Below are 7,594 nucleotides of genomic sequence, written 5' to 3'. Positions count from 1 at the left end.
TAGGCCTCCTATCTTTTATGGTCTAAACTTTACTTTTTGGAAACGAAGAATAAGAATCTACCTTCAAACTATGGATTGGAAAGCATTGAGGGGTATCACACATGATGATCTTATCCTTACCAAACTTGTAGATGGAAAAGAAATACCCAAAGAAGAAAAAGACATGACCGAAAATGACCATAAGATGTTGCAAGTTAACTCAAGTGCTATAATCACTTTATATTGTGCTGTTGACATAAATGAATTCAATAGGGGTCATGGCATGCAAAACAGAAAAAGAGATATGAGACAAACTAGAGGCAACCTATGAAGGTACCGTTGATGCGAGAGATAATAGAATTGACATACTTACTAGAGAATACGAAGCTTTCAGGATGAATCCAGATAAATCTATTACAAATATGTGCACTAGGTTCACTCATATCATAAACTCCCTTAATGCCTTAAGGAAAACTTACTTTACTTATGAGATAATCCAAAAATCCTTAAAGGTCTTCCACCCATTTGGGAATCCAAAGCCACAGTTATAACAAAAGGAAGAAACCTTAAGAATACCCCACTAAATGAACTGATTGGATCCCTTATCACCTATGAGATGGCTATGAATGAAAGGATTGTTGAAAACAAAAACAAGAAATCTATAGCCCTTAAGGCTGCTAAAGAAAGCTATAGTGAAGAAGAGGAAGATGTAAGTGATTTAGATGATGTAGAATTAGCCTTCATTACTAAAAGACTTGGAAAATTCTTCATAAGAAATAAGAAGTTTGCTAGAAATTTTAGAGGTTCAAAATCTGGAAAAGGAGAAATAAGTAAAAAAAGTAAAATAAGAATAAAAATGAACCCCTCTACTTGTTACAATTGTAAAAAGGTTGGACATAATAAACCTGATTGTCCACAGCTGAAGAAAGACAAGAAAAAGAAAAAGAAGGCAATGAAAGGTATTTGGGATGATACAAGCTTAAGCGAATCGGAGAACGAATCAAGTGAACAAGAGATGGCCAACATATGCTTCATGGCTTATAATGATGAGGTAAATTCCTATTATATTTCATCTGAAGAATCAAGTGATAAATCATGTAGTGATTCATGTGATAGTATTATGTCATACAAAGAAATTCAAGATGAATTATTTGCCATGTACAATAGGTTCATAAAAGTAACTAAAAGGATCATTGCCTTAAAAGAACAAAATGAATTACTTTAAAATCAACTAGATGCATCAAAATTAGTTGAAAGAGAAAAAAAAAAAAACTCACATATTGATGAGCTTATGAAGAAAATAAATGACATATCTCAAGATTTAGTTAAAATACAAGTAAATGGTGAAAGTAAGGAAGACTTAGAAATAAAAGTCCTTAAATGTAAAATTGAAGACAAGGAGAAAATCATTTACAATTTTACTAAAAGAACGGAGAACTTTGAAAAATTGCTTGGAAAAAAAAATGTCATTAGATAAAGAAGGAATGGGATTTAATGGAGTTGAGAACAAAAACAAAAAGAAGAATCTTTATATAGGATACTTTGTTAAAGAATCAAAGCATTATGAAAGCACATTTTCAACTCATATTTATCAACACACCACATGCTTCTTAAGCAAGAAAAAGGGACACAGAAAATTTGATTGTCCATATAAAGGAAAGAATGTGAGAGTCAAGAAAGTTTGGAGAATTAAAGAAAACAAATCTGAAATAAAGAAACCTAAGAAGGTTTGGCTACGTAAGAGTAATGTATTGAACCCTTCTGGTAGGTTTGCCTTAGGACAACCACATCTAAAGACAAATGGTACTTGGACCACGGGTGTTCTAGGTACATGACTGAAGATAAATTCAAGTTCACCTCATTAAGGCTAAAAGATGGTGGATACGTTACATTTGGAGACAATGCCAAAGGCAAAATCATTGGGATCGGTAAGATAGGCAAAGAACCTTCACTCACCATTGATGATGTGTTATTGGTAGATGGATTAAAACATAACCTATTAAGCATAAGCCAATTAAGTGACAAAGGATTTGATGTAATTTTTATGCAAGACAAAGGTATTGTTGAAGATAGAGAAAAACAAAATATTCTATTCACTGCTAGAAGAATCGACAATGTATATTGCATAAATTTTGCAAAGTTAAAATCTCAAAACATCGCATGCTTAGCAACTATGAATGAGGCAAGTTGGTTATCGCATAGAAGGCTAGGTCATGCTAGTATGGACTTACTATCAAAACTAGTTAAGAACTTAGTTGGAGGACTACCTAGTACAAAGTTTGTTAAAGATAAATTTGTGATGCTTGTCAATTAGGAAAACAAAGTAAGACTAGCTTTAAGAAGAAGAAACACATCTCCACTAGAAAGCCCTTTGAGCTTATTCACTTAGATTTATTTGGTCCTACTAGGACTCAAATTATAGGACGAAGCAATATGCTTTCGTCATTGTTGATGACCACTCCAGATTTACCTAGGTACTCTTCCTAGCCTCAAAAGATGAAGCATGTAATACATTGATAAACTTGTGCAAAAGACTTCCAAATGAAAAGGCTATGGTGTCTTAAACATTATAAGTGAACAAAGAAGAGAATTTAATAGTAAAGATGTTGAAAAATTTTGCAATGAACATGGAATTAGACATATCAGTACCTAGAACTCCACAACAAAATGGAGTTGTTGAAAGAAAGAATAGAACCCTTTAAGAAATGACTAGGACAATGTTAAATGAAAACAAACTAGCTAAGTACTTTTGGGCTGAAGCAATTATTACCGCATGTTATGTTATAAATAGAGTGTCCATTAGATCAAGCCTAAATAAAACTCCCTATGAATTATGGAAAAGAATAAGACCTAACATAACTTACTTTCATGTTTTTGGATATAAGTGTTTTGTACTTAATGACAAAGATGACTTCTAGAAATTTGATGCTAAGTCAAATGAAGATATCTTTCTAGGATATGCAGCAAATAGCAAAGCTTTTAGAATCTATAATAAGAGAAGACTAACAATTATTGAATCAATCTATGTAACCTTTGATGAATCTAATCCTTTAACAAAAGAAATTGAGAATGAAGAAAAATATGATACTTCACAAAAATTAGAAGATCTAGAAATCAAAGAAGAAAAAGAAGAGAAAAATGAAGAAACTCCAAAGGATGATCCTATAGAAAATTCTGAATTGCCAAAAGAATGGAAATATGTAAGAAATCATCCTAAAGATCAAATCGTAGGAGAACCTTCTCGAGGAGTAACTACTAGATCATCATTGAAGAACTTATGTAATCACTATGCATTTTTATCACAAGAAGAACCTAAAAACATAGAGGAAGCTTTAAGTGGTGATTCTTTGATAATAGCTATGCAAGAAGAGTTGAATCAATTTGAAAGAAATAGAGTATGGAAATTAGTTCCTAGACTCGATAACCACTCAATAATTGGAACTAAATGGGTATTTAAGAATAAAAAGGATGAAAATGACATAGTTGTAAGAAATAAAGCAAGACTTGTAGCTCAAGGATACAATCAAGAAGAAGGAATGGATTACGATGAGACTTTTTCTCCCGTAGAAAGAATGGAAGCTATTAGAATGTTGTTAGCATATGCATCTCATAAAGAATTCAAACTATATCAAATGGATGTAAAAAGAGCCTTTTCTAAATGGTTTCATAAATGAAGAAGTTTATGTGGAACAACCTCCTGGATTTTAGGACATAAACAATCCCGATCACGTATTTAGATTAACAAAAGCATTGTAAGGGTTAAAACAAGCTCCTAGAGCTTGGTATGAGAGATTGAGCGGATTCTTACTAGAAAATGGCTTCTCAAGAGGAAACGTGGATAGCATATTTTTCATTAAAACAAAAAATAAAGACATGCTTATCATACAAATCTATGTTGATGATATTATATTTAGTGCTACAAATGATGAATTATGTAAGGAATTTGAAAAATGTATGCAAGAAGAGTTTGAGATGAGTATGATGGGAGATTTAAATTACTTCCTAGGATTACAAATCAAGCAAGCTAAAAATGGAACGTTTAGAAATCAATGAAAATATATAAGAGACATGCTTAAAAAGTTTGACATGGGAGGAAGTAAGCCCATAGGAACCCCCATGAGTACCTCTATAAGTCTTGACAATGATGAAAAAGGAAAATCAGTAGATATGAAACACTATAGAGCTGTGATAGGAAGTTTGTTATATTTGATAGCTAGTAAATCAGATATAATGTTTAGCGTATGTATGTGGGTCCAGTATCAATCAACTCATAAGGAATCCCATCAGATAGCCGTTAAAAGAATCCTAAGATACATGATAAGAACAATTGATTTAGGACTTTGATACCCTAAGGAAGCTGGATATGAAATGATTAGTTATTAGGATGCCAACTACGCGGGTTGTAAGATTGATAGAAAAGGTACAAGCGGGACTTGTCACTTTCTAGGATCTTCTCTTGTCTTTTGGCTCTCCAAGAAACAAAATTTTGTTGCTTTATCAACCATTGAAGCTGAGTATGTGGCAGCAGGAAGTTACTTTGCACAAACACTTTATATGAAACAACAATTAAAAGACTTTAATTTAGAGTACTCAATCATACCAATTAAGTGTGATAATACAAGTGCAATAAATATTTATAGAAATCCGATATCACACTCAAGAACTAAGCATATTGATATAATACATCATTTTTTAAGAGATCGTGTACAAAAGGAAGACATACTACTTGAATTCATGAATACAAACGATCAATGAGCGGATATTTTCACAAAACCCCTTCCTGAGGAGAGATTTATATCTATAAAAAAAGAACTTGGTTTATTACATAGTAAGGAAGTTTTTTGGGAAGAGTTCATATTTAGTGAAGAAAGAATATTTAGAAGATTGAGAGGGTCAAGCGACTGAGCTTGGAAGCTTAATCAACCGAGCAGTGTAAAATGGAAGGTCAAACGCCTAAGCCTTCTAACCTCAGGTGACTGATATGGCACTACCTGTTGAAAATTGACTTTTATAAAATGTCAGGCGACTGAGCCCAAACCCTCAGGCACCTTAACTGATGGATCCTATATATTTTAAGCACGAAAAAACACTAAACTTTTCAGATCCCAGGTTACTAACCTCTGTTCCATCACTCACCCGAGCCTCCTTCTCTTAGTCTCCCTTGATTCTTGGCTTAAAATCCTTCAAATCAAAGCCTCACAATCACTCTCCTACATATTTTCCATCGATTTCTAGGGTTTCACTTGGCTGGTTCGGTTGATTCCTTAAAATCAAGATGCCTCACACCAAAACTACGGCAAACCAAGGTGCTTCTTCAGGGAGAGATGATGGTAACATCGAATAATGGCTCGTAACTCCTCCATCAATGCATTGATACCGAACTCATCTTTGTTCTATGAAACCAAACTTCGGTAAAATTCTTTGTTAGCCTAACAAGGCTTTCACTTCTTGTTTTGATGATAACAAATGACGAAAATGTTAATGACATTATGTGTTCAAGTAATGATGTTTTTAGGAATCTAAAAAAATCAAACTCAACAAAGCTTCAAAAGATCAATAACAAGCTTAAAGGTGTATGTTGTGTCATGAAGTGATCAAACCAAGAAGCACAAAGACATCTGAAGATGAAATGAACCTAAAGCTTCAAGATGATCATGAAGTTTAAAAGAACAAGAAGTGTTCATATTGTTAGGAAATCTTCATGAAAGTACTTTAAAATTAAAAATGTCATTGTGAATGAAATGAAGCTCATTAGGGGATAAAGATGGACTTAGAGACTTTATTTTAATACCCCAGAAATTTTTTTTCAAAAATAAGAAAGCAAAGAAACCAAATATCTTTGAAAAAGAAAGAAGGAAAGTGATTTTGTACAATCCAGACAACTGAGGTTAAATCCTCAGGCAACCGAAGATTTTTGCTGAAGAAAACCAAACAGGTAGTGTATCTTCAGGCGCCTGACCCTGTGTCTTCAGGCTCCTAAACCCACTTTAGGCTACTGAGATTGCACTTCAGGCAACCGAAGTACGGCGACAGGCAGATTTTTCAAACTTCTCTTTTTCAAATTTAATTGAATTTGTTAAACCAAGTGTAATCCTAAGACGGGGGTGAATTAGGTATTTAAAAAATTCTTTGACACTTATTTACCACTTAAACCCTTCTTATATATTTACCAATGAATTCTTGTTACTCAATTACTTATGTGTAAGGCTATCCAACCTATATAGGCAATATACACAATTTAAATGCAGTGCTGAAAATAAAAAGTAAAGGGAAGAGAGAAGACAAACATGGTTTTTACGAGGTTCAACCAACTTGGCCTACGTCCTCGCCTTGAGCAACCACTTAAGGATTTCACTAAATCCTTGCTCCTTAAATTGGGACGGAACTTCCTTTACAATCCACTGCTTACAAAAGGCACAACTCCCTCCTACTCCACTGCTTACAAGAGATATAACTCTCTCCTCACACACCGAACCGTGTATACAATAGAATCTGAAAAATAACACTCAAAAATGCTTCTAACAAAAGTGTGTGAGTACAAATCAAATTCCTAACAAATTAACATATGATTAAACTTGAAGCTCATGAATGTGTGAAAACGATATAATCATTTTATGTATGATATACTTCAACACACAAGCCCTCTTTAACCAAAACTCCCACGTAATGATATATTTAAAATGCTTTGGAGTATACTAGGGTTCTAGTTCACTTTGTAAAGATGCACACATATATCAAATGTGAACTTGATAAAAGCCTTATCTTAAATATTTTATCAATCTATATCGAAAAGCTTTCTATCAAATATTTAATCACAACTCGATCTTTGTAATATGTAAATGTATATGATATGTAATTCAAAGAACAAAATCCAGAGTATAAGATTTTCCAAACAAGATATCCCTTAATAAAATAGATATTTATGGATACCAAGGATATATTCTCAAGTGTTTTAATATATATAAAACATGAATCCTATAACTGAATGCACACTTGAATCAAACCATTAAATCAATAACACAACCTTAATCAAGTAACGATCTTGTTTAAAATAAATATGTATATGTATATGTATAAGCAATTTCAAAATCAACCTTTTAATACCTAACCAAAAATAGATTTTTCAATAATATGCTCTATGAAAACTATATATATACTCTTGAATCAAAAACAATCAATTAATAGTTAAACAACTTTCAAGTAATGATCTTTTCAAAAACAATTTTTTATATGTATGAACACACACAAGATCAAACTTTTCTAAAGATAATCAAGAACAAGTAATGAGATGAGAAGTTCTTGAAGATAATAACTTGAATGATCAAACCTCAATACTAGAATGAGAATTCAGACGAGTAAACAAGTTCCCTTTGAGATTCTGAGTTGATTTGCCCAATCTTGGTGGTTAGAGATTTGAAGTGTAGGCAATCGTATAGCAATAGTAGCAAGTTTTCAATGTTCTTTCAACAATATGTATTCTTCTCTTTCTTGAGTGTCTTAGCTTGGTTCTAGGGTGGGTCTAGATATTTAGTATTTATAGTGTCTTACCCTTAGGATTGATCTCAACTGTTGGATCAAAGAAATAGCTTGCGAGTTTGTTTAATAAAAATCTGAT

This window comes from Malania oleifera, chromosome 2 (assembly GCF_029873635.1).
Source record: "Malania oleifera isolate guangnan ecotype guangnan chromosome 2, ASM2987363v1, whole genome shotgun sequence".
Lineage (NCBI taxonomy): Eukaryota > Viridiplantae > Streptophyta > Magnoliopsida > Santalales > Ximeniaceae > Malania > Malania oleifera.
The sequence above is the reverse complement of the archived record's forward strand: the minus strand, read 5'-3'. Positions refer to the sequence as shown.